Genomic DNA, 13919 nt, shown 5'->3' on the forward strand with positions numbered 1-13919 from the left:
GCGTGCGAGCTCTCTCTCTCTCTCGCGCGCGCGCTCTCTCTCTCTCTCTCTCTCGCGCGCGCGCTCTCTCTCTCGTGCGCGCTCTCTCTCTCTCTCGCGCGCGCTCTCTCTCTCTCTCTCTCGTGCGCGCTCTCTCTCTCTCGTGCGCGCTCTCTCTCTCTCGTGCGCGCTCTCTCTCTCTCTCGCGCGCGCTCTCTCTCTCTCTCTCTCGCGCTCTCTCTCTCTCTCTCTCGCGCGCGCGCGCTCTCTCTCTCTCTCGCGCGCGCTCTCTCTCTCTCTCGTGCGCTCTCTCTCTCGTGCGCGCTCTCTCTCTCTTGTGCGCGCTCTCTCTCTCTCTCGCGCGCTCTCTCGCTCTCGCGCGCGCGCTCTCTCTCTCTCTCGCGCGCGCTCTCTCTCTCTCTCTCTCGCGCGCGCTCTCTCTCTCGCTCGCGCGCGCTCTCTCGCTCGCGCGCGCTCTCTCTCTCGTGCGCGCGTGCTCTCTCTCTCTCGTGCGCGCTCGCTCTCTCTCTCGTGCGCGCTCGCTCTCTCTCTCGTGCGCGCTCGCTCTCTCTCTCGTGCGCGCTCGCTCTCTCTCTCGTGCGCGCTCGCTCTCTCTCTTGCGCGCTCGCTCTCTCTCTCGTGCGCGTGTGCTCTCTCATGCGCGCTCTCTCTCTCTCTCGTGCATGCTCTCTCTCGTCCGCACGCTCTCTCGTCCGCGCGCTCTCTCGTCCGCGCGCTCTCTCGTCCGCGCGCTCTCTCGTGCGCGCGCTCTCTCTCTCGTGCGCGCGCTCTCTCTCTCGTGCGCGCGCTCTCTCTCTCGTGCGCGCGCTCTCTCTCGTGCGCGCGCTCTCTCTCGTGCATGCTCTCTCTCTCGTGCACGCACTCTCTCTCTCGCGCGCTCTCTCTCTCTCGCGCTCTCTCTCTCTCGCGCTCTCTCTCTCTCTCTCTCGCGCGCGCTCTCTCTCTCGCGCGCGCTCTCTCTCTCTCTCGCGCGCGCGCTCTCTCGCTCGCGTGCGCTCTCTCTCTCTCTCGCGCGCGCTCTCTCTCTCTCTCGCACGCGATCTCTCTCGCGCGCGCTCTCTCTCTCTCTCGCGCGCGCTCTCTCTCTCTCTCGCGCGCGCTCTCTCTCTCGCGCGCTCTCTCTCTCTCTCGCGCGCGCTCTCTCTCGCGCGCGCTCTCTCTCTCTCGCGCGCGCTCTCTCTCTCTCGCGCGCGCTCTCTCTCTCTCGCGCGCGCTCTCTCTCTCTCGCGCGCGCTCTCTCTCTCTCGCGCGCGCTCTCTCTCTCTCGCGCGCGCTCTCTCTCTCTCGTGCGCGCTCTCTCTCTCTTGTGCGCGCTCTCTCTCTCTTGTGCGCGCTCTCTCTCTCTTGTGCGCGCTCTCTCTCTCTTGTGCGCGCTCTCTCTCTCTTGTGCGCGCTCTCTCTCTCTTGTGCGCGCTCTCTCTCTCTCTCGCTCTCTCTTGTGCCTTCTCTCTCTCTCTCTCGCTCTCTCTTGTGCCTTCTCTCTCTCTCTCTTTTGCCTTCTCTCTCTCTCTTTTGCCTTCTCTCTCTCTCTCTTGTGCCTTCTCTCTCTCTCTCTCTTGTGCCTTCTCTCTTTCTCTCTTGTGCCTTCTCTCTCTCTCGTGCGCGCGCTGTCTCTCTCTGGTGCGCGCGCGCTCTCTCTCTGGTGCGCGCGCGCTCTCTCTCTCTGGTGCGCGCGCGCTCTCTCTCTCTGGTGCGCGCGCGCTCTCTCTCTCTGGTGCGCGCGCGCTCTCTCTGGTGCGTGCGCTCTCTCTCTGGTGCGCGTGCTCTCTCTGGTGCGCGTGCTCTCTCTCTCTCTTGTGCCTTCTCTCTCTTTGTGCCTTCTCTCTCTCTCTTGTGCCTTCTCTCTCTCTCTCGTGCCTTCTCTCTCTCTCTGTCTCTCGTGCCTTCTCTCTCTCTGTCTCTCGTGCCTTCTCTCTCTCTCTCTCGTGCCTTCTCTCTCTCTCTCTCTTTTTTGCCTTCTCTCTCTCTTGTGCCTTCTCTCTCTCTCTCTCTCTTGTGCCTTCTTTCTCTCTCTTGTGCCTTCTCTCTCTCTCATGTGCCTTCTCTCTCTCTCTCTCTCTTGTGCCTTCTCTCTCTCTTGTGCCTTCTCTCTCTCTTGTGCCTTCTCTCTCTCTGTTATGCCTTCTCTCTCTCTCGTGCCTTCTCTCTCTCTCGTGCGCGCTCGCTCTCTCTCTCGTGCGCGCTCGCTCTCTCGTGCGCGCTCGCTCTCTCTCGTGCGCGCTCGCTCTCTCTCTCGTGCGCGCTCGCTCTCTCTCTCGTGCGCGTGTGCTCTCTCATGCGCGCTCTCTCTCTCTCTCGTCCGCGCGCTCTCTCGTCCGCGCGCTCTCTCGTCCGCGCGCTCTCTCGTCCGCGCGCTCTCTCGTCCGCGCGCTCTCTCGTCCGCGCGCTCTCTCGTCCGCGCGCTCTCTCGTGCGCGCGCGCTCTCTCTCGTGCGCGCGCTCTCTCTCTCGTGCGCGCGCTCTCTCTCTCGTGCGCGCGCTCTCTCTCTCGTGCGCGGGCTCTCTCTCTCGTGCGCGCGCTCTCTCTCGTGCGCGCGCTCTCTCTCGTGCGCGCGCTCTCTCTCGTGCACGCACTCTCTCTCGCGCGCTCTCTCTCTCTCGCGCGCGCGCTCTCTCTCTCTCCGCGCGCGAGAGAGAGAGAGCGCGCGCCTCTCTCTCGCGCGCGCGCTCTCTCTCTCTCTCTCTCTCTCTCTCGCGCGCGCGCTCTCTCTCTCTCGTGCGCGCGCGCTCTCTCTCTCTCTCTCTCTCTCTCGCGCGCTCTCTCTCTCGCGCGCTCTCTCTCTCGCGCGCTCTCTCTCTCGCGCGCTCTCTCTCTCGCGCGAGCTCTCTCTCTCTCGCGCGCTCTCTCTCTCTCTCTCTCTCTCGCGCGCTCTCTCTCTCTCTCTCTCGCGCGCGAGCTCTCTCTCTCTCGCGCGCGAGCTCTCTCTCTCTCGCGCGCGCTCTCTCTCTCTCTCGCGCGCGCGCGCTCTCTCTCGCGCGCGCGCTCTCTCTCGCGCGCGCGCGCTCTCTCTCGCGCGCGCGCTCTCTCTCTCTCTCGCGCGCGCTCTCTCTCTCTTGCGCGCGCGCTCTCTGTCTCTCGCGCGCGCGCGCTCTCTCTCTCTCTCTCTCTCTCTCTCGCGCGCGCTCTCTCTCTCTCTCTCGCGCGCGCTCTCTCTCTATCGCGCGCGCGCGCGCGCTCTCTCTCTCTCGTGCGCGTGCGCTCTCTCTCTCTCGCGCGCGCTCTCTCTCGCGCGCGCTCTCTCTCTCGCGCGCGCTCTCTCTCTCTCTCGCGCGCTCTCTCTCTCGCGCGCGAGCTCTCTCTCTCTCGCGCGCTCTCTCTCGCGCGCGCGCGCGCTCTCTCTCTCGCGCGAGCTCTCTCTCTCTCGCGCGCGCTCTCTCTCTCTCGCGCGCGCTCTCTCTCTCTCTCGCGCGCGCTCTCTCTCTCTCGCGCGCGCTCTCTCTCTCTTGTGCGCTCTCTCTCTCTTGTGCGCGCTCTCTCTCTTGTGCGCGCTCTCTCTCTTGTGCGCGCTCTCTCTCTCTCGCGCGCTCTCTCTCTCTCTCTCGCGCGCTCTCTCTCTCTCTCGCGCGCGCTCTCTCTCTCTCTCTCGCGCGCGCTCTCTCTCTCTCGCTCGTGCGCGCGCTCTCTCTCGTGCGCGCGCGCTCTCTCTCCCTCGTGCACGCGCGCTCTCTCTCTCTCGTGCGCGCGCGCTCTCTCTCTCTCGTGCGCGCGCGCTCTCTCTCTCGTGCGCGCGCGCTCTCTCTCTCGTGCGCGCGCGCTCTCTCTCTCTCGTGCGCGCGCGCTCTCTCTCTCGTTCGCGCGCGCTCTCTTTCTCTCGTGCGCGCGCGCTCTCTCTCTCTTGTGCGCGCTCTCTCTCTCTCTCGTGCGCGCGCGCTCTCTCTGGTGCGTGCTTTCTCTCTCTCTGGTGCGTGCTTTCTCTCTCTCTGGTGCGTGCTCTCTCTCTCTCTGGTGCGCGCTCTCTCTCTCTCTGGTGCGCGCTCTCTCTCTCTCTGGTGCGCGCTCTCTCTCTCTGGTGCGCGCTCTCTCTCTCTCTGGTGCGCGCTCTCTCTCTCTCTTGTTGCGCGCGCTCTCTCTCTGGTGCGCGCGCTCTCTCTGGTGTGCGCGCGCTCTCGCTCTCTCTCGTGCGCGCTTGCTCTCTCTCTCGTGCGCGCTCGCTCTCTCTCTTGTGCGCGCGCTCTCTCTCTCGTGCGCGCGCTCTCTCTCTCGTGCGCGCGCTCTCTCTCTCGTGCGCGCGCTCTCTCTCTCGTGCGCGCGCTCTCTCTCTCTCTCTCTCTCTTGTGCTCGCGCTCTCTCTCGCTCTCTCTCTCTCGTGCGTGCACTCTCTCTTGCTCTCTCTCGCTCTCTCGTGCGTGCGGTCTCTCTGCCTCCTGCATTCTCTAATCCTCAAAAACCCCTTCCCTTACACTTCTAATTTTTAAAAGTAAGTACGGTGGATGGGAAGATTTAAAAATAGTTTGGATTTTCTCAGTTTCTTTTTCACAGTTTAATTTATTAGGTGTCCCCTGATGTGAAGTTATGGTGTTTGTACAGTTGAGACCTTTTCCTCCTCCGCTCCTGTCTTAAGCTATTATCAAGGGTGATGATGATTGCAGCATAATACAGGAATGTTAAACAGCCTGCTATCTTGACTACTCCTGGGCAGCAATACATACCAAGACTCCTTGTATTTGTGTTTTCCTGTCCTTACTGACTGTAGGGTTCCTTTCCTCAGGGAGGTCAACAGGATTAAAAAGCTTCCTGGGGAATCAATGACACTCTGAAGGAAAAGAAACCCAATATCTAAAATGAGGTATTGGCGGTGAGTGATGAATGGACTGGACTCTGTACTTTTGTGTGGTCAGCCTTAGAACTGTTTGTCTACTTTCTCATAACAATTGGAGGAACAAAAAGAAAATGGGGTGAAAGCAAAATACCGAGGCTGCCGGAACTCTGAAATAAATACAGAAAATGTTGGAACAGCTCAGTAGGCCTGTGGAGAGAGAAACAAAGTCAATATTTCAGGTCAATGACTCCTTTAATATTAGATAAGGAAATGGGAACCTGGTTTTTCAAGAATTTTGAAATTATGTACATGAGGAATAGCCACTTGGCACTGGATGATACCTGGTGAAACCGTATTCCAGCAAAGCATCAATGATGAACTGGAAGAGGAGGATATTCTTCTTTTTCAGTTCTCTGCTCGAAGGCAGGTCTGACCCACAGCGCTGCGATCTCCACCACAGGTAGGGCAAGGAGGCAGGTCCCAAGTTCACCCCAGTCAGAACTGGAATCAAACCCCATACTGTTGAAACCAATCTGATCCATACCAGCTGTCCAGCCAATGGAGCCAAAAGGCCCCTTGAGCCTGTGTTTCAGTGACGACATAGACTTTTCCATACATGTTGTAGCCTGGAGCTATGGATAGTGATGAGAAAGGCTCTGATTTCTTTCCATCACATGGCTGACCAGGAACCTATTCTACTCTTACCACTTGCTATTGGCATGTGTTGGAAGGATTTACAAGTTGACTATAAACCTGATTGGCTGCATTATGAGTGCACTTTCCTTGGCCCTGGAGTGGGAATTGAAGCTTCTGGCTCAGAGACAAGAACACTACCCACTGTGCTACAACATAACACCTCCTCAGGAGAATATTGTTGGAAGGTTAAAGAGGATTGTTGGTCTTTTGGGGGGTTGGGTTATCAGACAGGTTCAAGCTCTGTAACAGTCCAATTAGAAAACTCGCATTTCCGCAATCACTAGGTGGGGCCACCTTCATGGATGTGATAGCTACTGCAATGCTAACTATTTCAGTGTGGTTTTTAATGGGAAGTATTATTTTTGTGCCATCTATTACCTTTAAGCCAATGTGTGTCCTGTTTATAAGCGTGATAAAATATCGTCCAGCTGTTGTAACAGGGCAGTGATGCTCCTCTGGTCGTTATTCAGTTTTCTATACAACAATGACCCTGAATTTATATAACACCACTGATGGAGTAAAACGTCCCAAGGCGGTCCAAAGGGGTGTTATTAAACAAAGGTTGAAACCAAACCATGTGAGGAGCTCTTGGGACAGATCAAAGGGTAAGATTTAAGAACACACAAGAATTGGGAGCAGGAGCTTACTGCTCCATGATTCAGTAAGATCATGGCTGATCTGATTGGCACCACAGCTCCACTTTCCTGTCTACGTACCATAATCTTTGACTCCTTTGTCGATCAAAAGTCTATATCACTTGGCCTTGAATATATTCAACGATCCTGCCTTCATTGCTCTCTGGGAGGAAAATTCTGCAAGCTAACAACCCTCTGAGAGAAAAATATTCTCCTTGTCTCAGTCTTAATGGGAAACCCCTAATTTTAAGCTGTATCCCCAAGTTGTAGACTCCCCCACAAGGGGAAACATCCACCCTATCTAGCCCCTTCAGGATCTTGTCTTTCAGTAATATCACTTAATTCTTCTATGTTCCAATGAGTATAGGCCCAGCCTGCGGAACCTTTCCTCATAAGGTAATCACTTCATCCCAGGAATCAACCAAGTGATCGTTCTCTGAACTGCTTCTAATGCAATTATATCCTTCATTAAATAAGAAGACCAGAACTGTGCATAGTACTTCAGATATGGTCTCACTAAGGCCCAATACAGCTGTAGCAACAATTCCCTGTTTTTCTTCTTGATTCTCCCTGCAATAAATGCCAACATTCCATTCACCTTCCGAATCACTTGCATTTAAGGAATGCCTTAAAGGATAAGAGAGAGAGGGGTGGGGAGGTTTACAGCCATTTTTAGCCTGAAGGAGTCACTTTGTTGGGGCATCTATTGCCCTCCTGTACCTCCCCCAAGTGGCTGCTATTCTTGTGTGAGAATTGGCAGATTTCTGACCTATGAATCTGGAGCTTGGTACCTGGATGTCTGCTGCTATGGGAATAGACTGTGTCCCAAAGGTATCTTTAACCTGTTGAAGGTAGGTGCATGATGCCTGTGAAAGCATGTTTGTGACATCCAAACTGTTGGAGAGCTGGAATTTTGGACACATGCTGTACCGATGTAGCACAGAAGCACCAGGAAGCATTTCTCAAAAGAAATGTTGGTGAAGTCTTTACACCCCAACGGAGGTCTGCAAATTTTCAGTCACCCTAAAAAAATAACTTCCATGTGGGGACTTCATATCGTAAAACCTCCCAAAATGCTGCTTCCTCCTCCCCCAGGTACCATGCCTTTAGAGGACATTGGTGATCATGGACTTCCATTGGATTGGTCCATGATTATGCCTGGTTAAGTACTGCAGTGTTTGCCATCACCTCCTGCAGTATGTCAGACCAGGAAACTCTCCCGCTCTTACCACTTGTCATCAGGTGTACTGGAAGGATTTACAAGCTGATAAGCTACCTTTTTGGCCACGTTATGAATGCACTTTCTATGGTCATCAAGTCCTGGAGTGGGACTTGAACCTGGTGTGCCTGGCCCAGAGGTAGGGATGCTACCCACTGTGCCACAAGACCCCTCAAAAAGCTTCACACAAAGGCTTTTTCAGACAAAAGTTGTTAGTGAGCCATAGATGATGATGACACAAGAACAGGTCAAAACTAGGTCAGTTCTAGGATTGAGGGGGGAGAATTCCAGAGCATTATCTTTTTCCTCAGGCATTCTAGGGATTTTGGAAGGCCCATAACAGAACCTAAGCTTGTTGCTAGTGTGTGGGTCCTGTTCGATACAGCTAACATTAAAATTTCCCTAGGCACCATTTTTGGATGTTGGCTTGCTGTTTGAAGATGTGCCCTGGATCAGTTTGGAATTTCAGGCCAGAGGCTATGTTGGATTGAAAGAACCATGGTTTTTTTTTGCTCTACTGAAGATTGGGAAGGATCAAGATTTAGTGCTGTAGCCATTGGATTAAAAGAACATTGAACATTGGGAACACTGAGGGTATGTGGTCAGAAGGAATTTAATGTAAAAAGGAGCATGCATTCATAACGCACCTTGTTATATATCCTCAATGTCCCTAAGCACATCACATCCAATGGATCATGCTTAAAAGTGGTAGCTACTGTTGTGCACTGGTAACTGCAGCACCACTTTGTGCACACCATGATCTTTCAGACAGAAACTGAAACAAGTGACTAATGTGTTTTGTTGAGGGAAGAACATTGGCAAGAATGCAAAGAACTCTTGTTCAAATGGAAACATGAGTTATTTTATTTTCCCCAAGTTAAACACCAGGAGAGAGAAGATTTGCAGGGATACAGGGAAAGGACTGGGGAGTGGGACTATCTAAGTTGTTCTTGCAGCAAGGTGGTATAGAATGAACCTCTCTTGTACTGTTTCCATGCAGTGATTCTGAACAAGTGAATAAATCCTAGCTTAACATCTCATCTGAGAGCATACCCCAAAGAAATATGGCTGCATATAGTGGCACAATTAATCCCAGCCAGTATGGAGATGATTGGGTAATTTTCCTGTCAATCATGCCTGGAGAATGCCTGTAAGAAACAGGGATGATTTGCATGTAGCTATCTTCCACTGACTGCATCTTATAGGAGAAATCCTCTGCTTTTATTGGGAGAAGTTGCTGCAGTTTCAGTCATGAGTTCTGTTTGTTGCAGATTATATGCAGAGACTTTTTTGCTGTTGGCTGAATCGATAAACTTTGGTGTGAAATGAATTTTGCTGTAATTCTGTCCCTGCCTCCAACACACTGTCTCACCCAGTAATGTCCATAAGCACTCGAAAAAAACTGATATGTCTGCTCAAGCCTTGGGGTGGGGCTTTGCCTACAACCTTCTGACATTTTAAGAGGTTGGGATACTGACAAGCGAACCAGATTAGCACTGGGCTCGGAAGATGAACATAGAGTAGAGCCATCAGCAAAGAGGTCTACAGGGTTGGCATGAAATCTGGAGAGTGTAATTGATATGACGAAGGAGGAGGAAGAGAGGAGCAAGCCTGCAGAACACCCGAGTTCATTGTGAATGAGTCAGAGGATGAACCATCAACCACAGCACCGAGTTATGTAAGAGGAAACTGAATGTGTACTGCAATGAACTCATGGCAGAGTTTGACAAAGAAAAGTTGATGCTCCTGATGTGTTCTTGAACTACCACTGCCAAAACCATAACTAGTCACTTAGTATATTCACCTTGTTGATGTTTTTGGGCTGCCCTGTTCGCCAATGCAACAGTTACTGTACTTTAAATACTCATTCTTTACCTACAAAGTACTTTGAGACATTTGAAAGTTGTAATAAGGTGATTTTATAAATCACAGGATAGTGCAGCACAGAGGGAGGCCATTCAGCCCCTCAAGTCCACATTGGCTCTTTCAAAGCCTGGGCTGAATGCGCCTGAGCAGTGTCCTAAATTGATGGCCAGGTTGTAGACCAATTGTCAGTCTATTTTATTATTTCTTAATCTTTGTAGCAATTTGATGCAACAGAATGGCTTGCTAGGACACTTGAGAGTTAAGAGTCAACCGTGTTGAAGTGGAATTGGAGTTGCACATGGGTAAAGCCGGCAGGTTACCTAAACCAGTTAGGTTTTGCCACCTATGTTTTGCTTTTACCGACACCAGTAAAGTTATTTATTTTTCTTTTTTAACTTAATTCAAGTTCTCTACGCCATGGTGAGTTTTAAACTTGCGTTCTCTAGATTATTAGTCCAGCCCTCTGGGTTACTCACCCAGCACATATCTGCCATGCCAATATACTGCATTCTAATTCCTTTAAAGAAAGAAAGTGGATTTTAGTCATAGTACTTCTCCTCCATCACTACAGTTCTCTCTTCCCCTCTAATTCTGGCCTCTTGTGCATCCCAAAATTGCATTGCTCCACCATTGATAGCAATGTTTTCTGATATCTAAGTCCTAAACTCTGGAATTCCCTCCCTGCACCTTTCTCTGCCTCCCCACCTTTCTCTCCTCCTCAAGACATTGCTTATAGCCTTTGACTTAACTTTTAATATCTAATATTTCCTTGTGTGGCTTAGTGTGGTTGCATTCCCATAAAGCCTCTTGGGACATTTACAAGGTTTCTTGCTTTATAATATTCCTGTGAAGCATCTCGAGGCATTTTATTGCAATAATGGTACTTATGGTTGTTGTTAGAGGTGCTATATGAATGCTGGCTGCTGTCATAGTTATGCTTGAACCCACAACATTTTTGTATGCAATGCTGCTGCCTGAATTCTTGATGTGCACTCAACTTCCTATTTTAACAAATTATGTTTCCCATTTTTGAACCCATTAACAGCGGGGTAAATTTCTATAATGACTTAATTCTTTTCTCATCTCTTCCTCCTTTGCTTTGCATATGTGTATTAAAGACTACCAGTTCTTAATAGTTGAATCAAACTGAGTGTGACCCATTTATTTTGAAAAATGTAACCGCTTTTTTGCAATGATATGTTCTGGAAACAGCCCCTCGTGTTAGTGGCTCTAGTTCGATTACAGATTGGTCTGCATATGATATGCTGGTGCTGAATGGGTTAAAGCCATGCAGTTAGGTTTGTTTGTGTTTTCTTTTTCTTCAATTGCCGTGACTTGTGGGTGGTTGGGAAGGAATAGAAATTGAGATTTTTTTTTCTCTTTCGAAAAGAAAACCAGCCTCCTGATTCATGTGAGCGCTGCAGCATTGGGGCACAGTTCATTAAGGTCTTACAATGCTGCTTTTGTGTCAACTTCAACAGCTTAGTCAGACTTTTTTTATGCACTGGACAAATATGAGTGGCCTTTGCATGTTCAACCAACCTAAAGGACTCTTTTGTGTTTATATTAAAATAAAATGCTTTGCTGAGGGTAAATGGGATTATACGATGACTTAAAAGTTTGGGCTGGTTGTTTTGTTAGGAAATATTTTTCAGGCCAATTCTGAACTAAAAGCGCATTTTTTTTATTTTACTTAGCTCTGAAATTACCACGCTCTTTCTGATGCATTAAATGAGGAAAATTTGATCTTTGGCCTGTTTGTCTTTAGCCGATCTGGACTTGGGAAGGTGGTAGAAACACTATGATTGTCCTCAGTGCATAACTATACAGTAGAGGAGAGGGGAAAATCAGCTCCACTTCTATCTGTGTGTAATGGCTGCTCTGTGCTTCCAGAATCAGGCACCAGGGAGAAGTGGTTTCTTCAGGAGAAGAGTGGAAATGATTTAATAAGAATAGAGTCAATGGCACAGAAGCATGCCATTCAGTCCAATGGTTGACATGGGCTGTGGTTCAGGAATGGGCAGGCTGTCTTTTGGCTTAAAAAAAACTTTTAAAAAGTGAGGGAAGGAAGATGAGGGTACCATCTTTTAGTGGGGTGTGCCCTTTGTATATTAGGGGTGCAGCCCCCCTAAGATAATGCCTCCCCTTTCTTCCTACCCACCTGCACCAACCCCACCCCCTCCCTAAACTGCCCAAACCCTTCCTGCCCAAGACCCCGGGCTTAACTTGCTCCGGGCCACTGCCTTGGGCCTACCTGCAGTCCCAGTAGTGCCCACTAGTACACTCTGGGTGCTGCCAGGGCTGCTGGAGCTGCCCGCCAATCGGATTGGCGGGACCTCCTCTCCAGTGAGGGCATAAGTCCCACAGGTAGGCCGTTTAGCCTGCCTGCAGTGCATTATGATTGTGGGGGTGCTGGCATCCAGCAAGTTGACTCCATGTTGACTTTGCTTCTGGGAGTGGGGGGGTAGCTGTCGGCCCACCACCCCTCTGTCCCTCCCCCCAACCCTGTAATATGCTGCCCACGATGTCTAAAAGCAAGTACCAGTAGGACAGTCTCTACTTAGCACATTGCACCTTCTGGCAATGCACCCAACCTCTATGCCACTGGCAATGCACCCCAATCATTCATGGCATATTTGGGAGATAAAATTAGGGGAGGAAAGCAAGTCCCTTGAAAATCCAGACATATTGTCCACTGAAGAAACTGTGCTGCTATTTTATTTGGAGGCTATCGTGCAGAAGGGATAGGCAGGCAGTGCCTTCACAGAGTCAGCAGTTTCCTTGGAGATGGCATTTGTACAATGGCATTTTGGGCATGGTTGAATTGCTGCCATTAAACTGGCGACCATAAGCAGCAGCTGTGTCGATGCCCATCATTCCTTCAGTGTTGTGGCACATCAATTTGGGTTGAGGGGCACTACCCCTCTTTAAAGAGCAATGTCATTGTGTTGAACAGTGATCAGCCAGGCAGAATAGAGTATTTCATATTCACAGGAATGCAACACCCTTGAAAGTCTATCCAATTGCTAGCATGTTGGTTTAAAGTATACAATTTACTCTGTGCAAGCTGCCGATTTGATAGAAATGTCTGAGTTACTCAAGATTCATGTGACTTTTTTAAAAAAAATTATTTTGTTTTATTGCAAATAACCTTGAGTAATATGCAGTGAGTGGCTGTTCAAAGGATGGAGACAGCAGGCCTTGTGTGTTCAGAACCAGTATGATAGAAATTATAAAAGCTCTTATAAAATGGGATAGTCACTAATAAATCCAACAGGGAAGTTGGAAGAGAATTCACTTACCCAGAGAATAGTTAGAATGTGGAGCTCGCTCTCGTATGGAGTGATTGAAGTGAAGCTTTTAAGGGGAAGCTAGATACATACATGAGGGAGAAAGGAATAGGAAGAAGGTATTGAAAGACTGTGCTGGAATAAATGCAACAGGAAGATGCTCGGTTAGAGGGTTGCCTGGGTTCACAAACCAGTTTGGCAGCAGCGTGTTACAGGGTGCAGGCTGGGCACTCCTGAGCTAATGGATTATTTTGGATATGCATTGTAGAATTAAGAATTGGCCCCAACTCGGAGGTTTACATAAATCTTCGATCTCTCAGCTTTTACTCATTTAGACCGAGCATCATGTTTTTTGGTTTCAGGACACTACTGATTTTTGGGCCAGATTTCAGGTGCACGCCCGACCTGAGCGGGCATAAAATCGCACAAGATGACATCGGGTGAGCATCCCGACATCATCATTGTGTACTCATGCGACATTTCACTTGGCGGGTGCACGCAAAAGTCGGAAGGGCGCCCGCCGACAATTAAGTGGGCAATTAAGCTCATGAACAGCCCGATTGTAAGGAATTTTTCGTGGCCGGTCCAACCTCACCATTGACGGATGGGCCAATCGGCCAGGCGGGATTTGCGATTTTTGATGAAACCTCATCCAAGGGTGGCATGAAAACTCCTTTAGGGTTTAAAACGAAAAGGAATATCTGGGGACTTTTTTTTTAAATGAGCTATGGTTGTGTTGGATGGACATTTTTTTTGCAGCATTTTTGTGCTTTCTTTCATTATTTGGAGGCTTGCAGCTCCCTGAGGCAGCTGTCTGCCTTCTGGGAGCTTATTGGAAGTGCTCACCAGCATCCGTGGTGACATCAGCGCTCGCCCTCCTCCCGTCCCCACCGGCAGTGCTGAGCCTTTCTCCTGGCCTGTTTCATGCTGGCTAGCCATTAATTGACCGGCCAGCGTGAAATCGCGGCTGGAGGCCAATTGTGGTCGGGGAGACATCTTCCCGCCCGACGAGCGCAAAGTTCGGGCCTTGGTGTTTCTCATTCTCAAAAAGGAACGCTGCTCCCGACGGTTAAATGAATTTTGTGAGCAATCTCTTTCTTTAGACCCTAAATCTCACTCCTACCATTTCCTGAACGTGGTTAATGGGTGGAAGTTAAATATACTTCCTTGAATAACTTAGTATTTTATACCAGAGTGAATATAATTTTAAATGACAGCAAAATCCTGTGAATGTTGAAAAGTCAGCAGGTCAGGCAGAATCTGTGGAGAGAGAAATTGAGTTAACATTTCAGGTCAATGACCTTTTATTAGAATATTTCTGATGAAAGCTGAAGTATTAACTCTGTTTCTCTTCCTACAGATGCTGCCTGACTTGCTGAGTCTTCTCAGCATTTTGTTTTTAATCTCTAGCTTTCCCTTCATCTATCATTTAACCTATGGAATAAAATCAGACG

At 50.2% G+C, this 13919-nt stretch overlaps 1 protein-coding gene across 1 annotated transcript in view; it reads left to right on the top strand.

The window, feature by feature from the left end:
* Window positions 1-13919, top strand: part of LOC121284615 (band 4.1-like protein 5) — a 111093-nt gene that overhangs the window by 47653 nt on the left and 49521 nt on the right. The gene's annotated exons all lie outside the window — the stretch shown is intronic.

The sequence above is a fragment of the Carcharodon carcharias genome, chromosome 12, assembly GCF_017639515.1.
Source record: "Carcharodon carcharias isolate sCarCar2 chromosome 12, sCarCar2.pri, whole genome shotgun sequence".
Taxonomy (NCBI): domain Eukaryota; kingdom Metazoa; phylum Chordata; class Chondrichthyes; order Lamniformes; family Lamnidae; genus Carcharodon; species Carcharodon carcharias.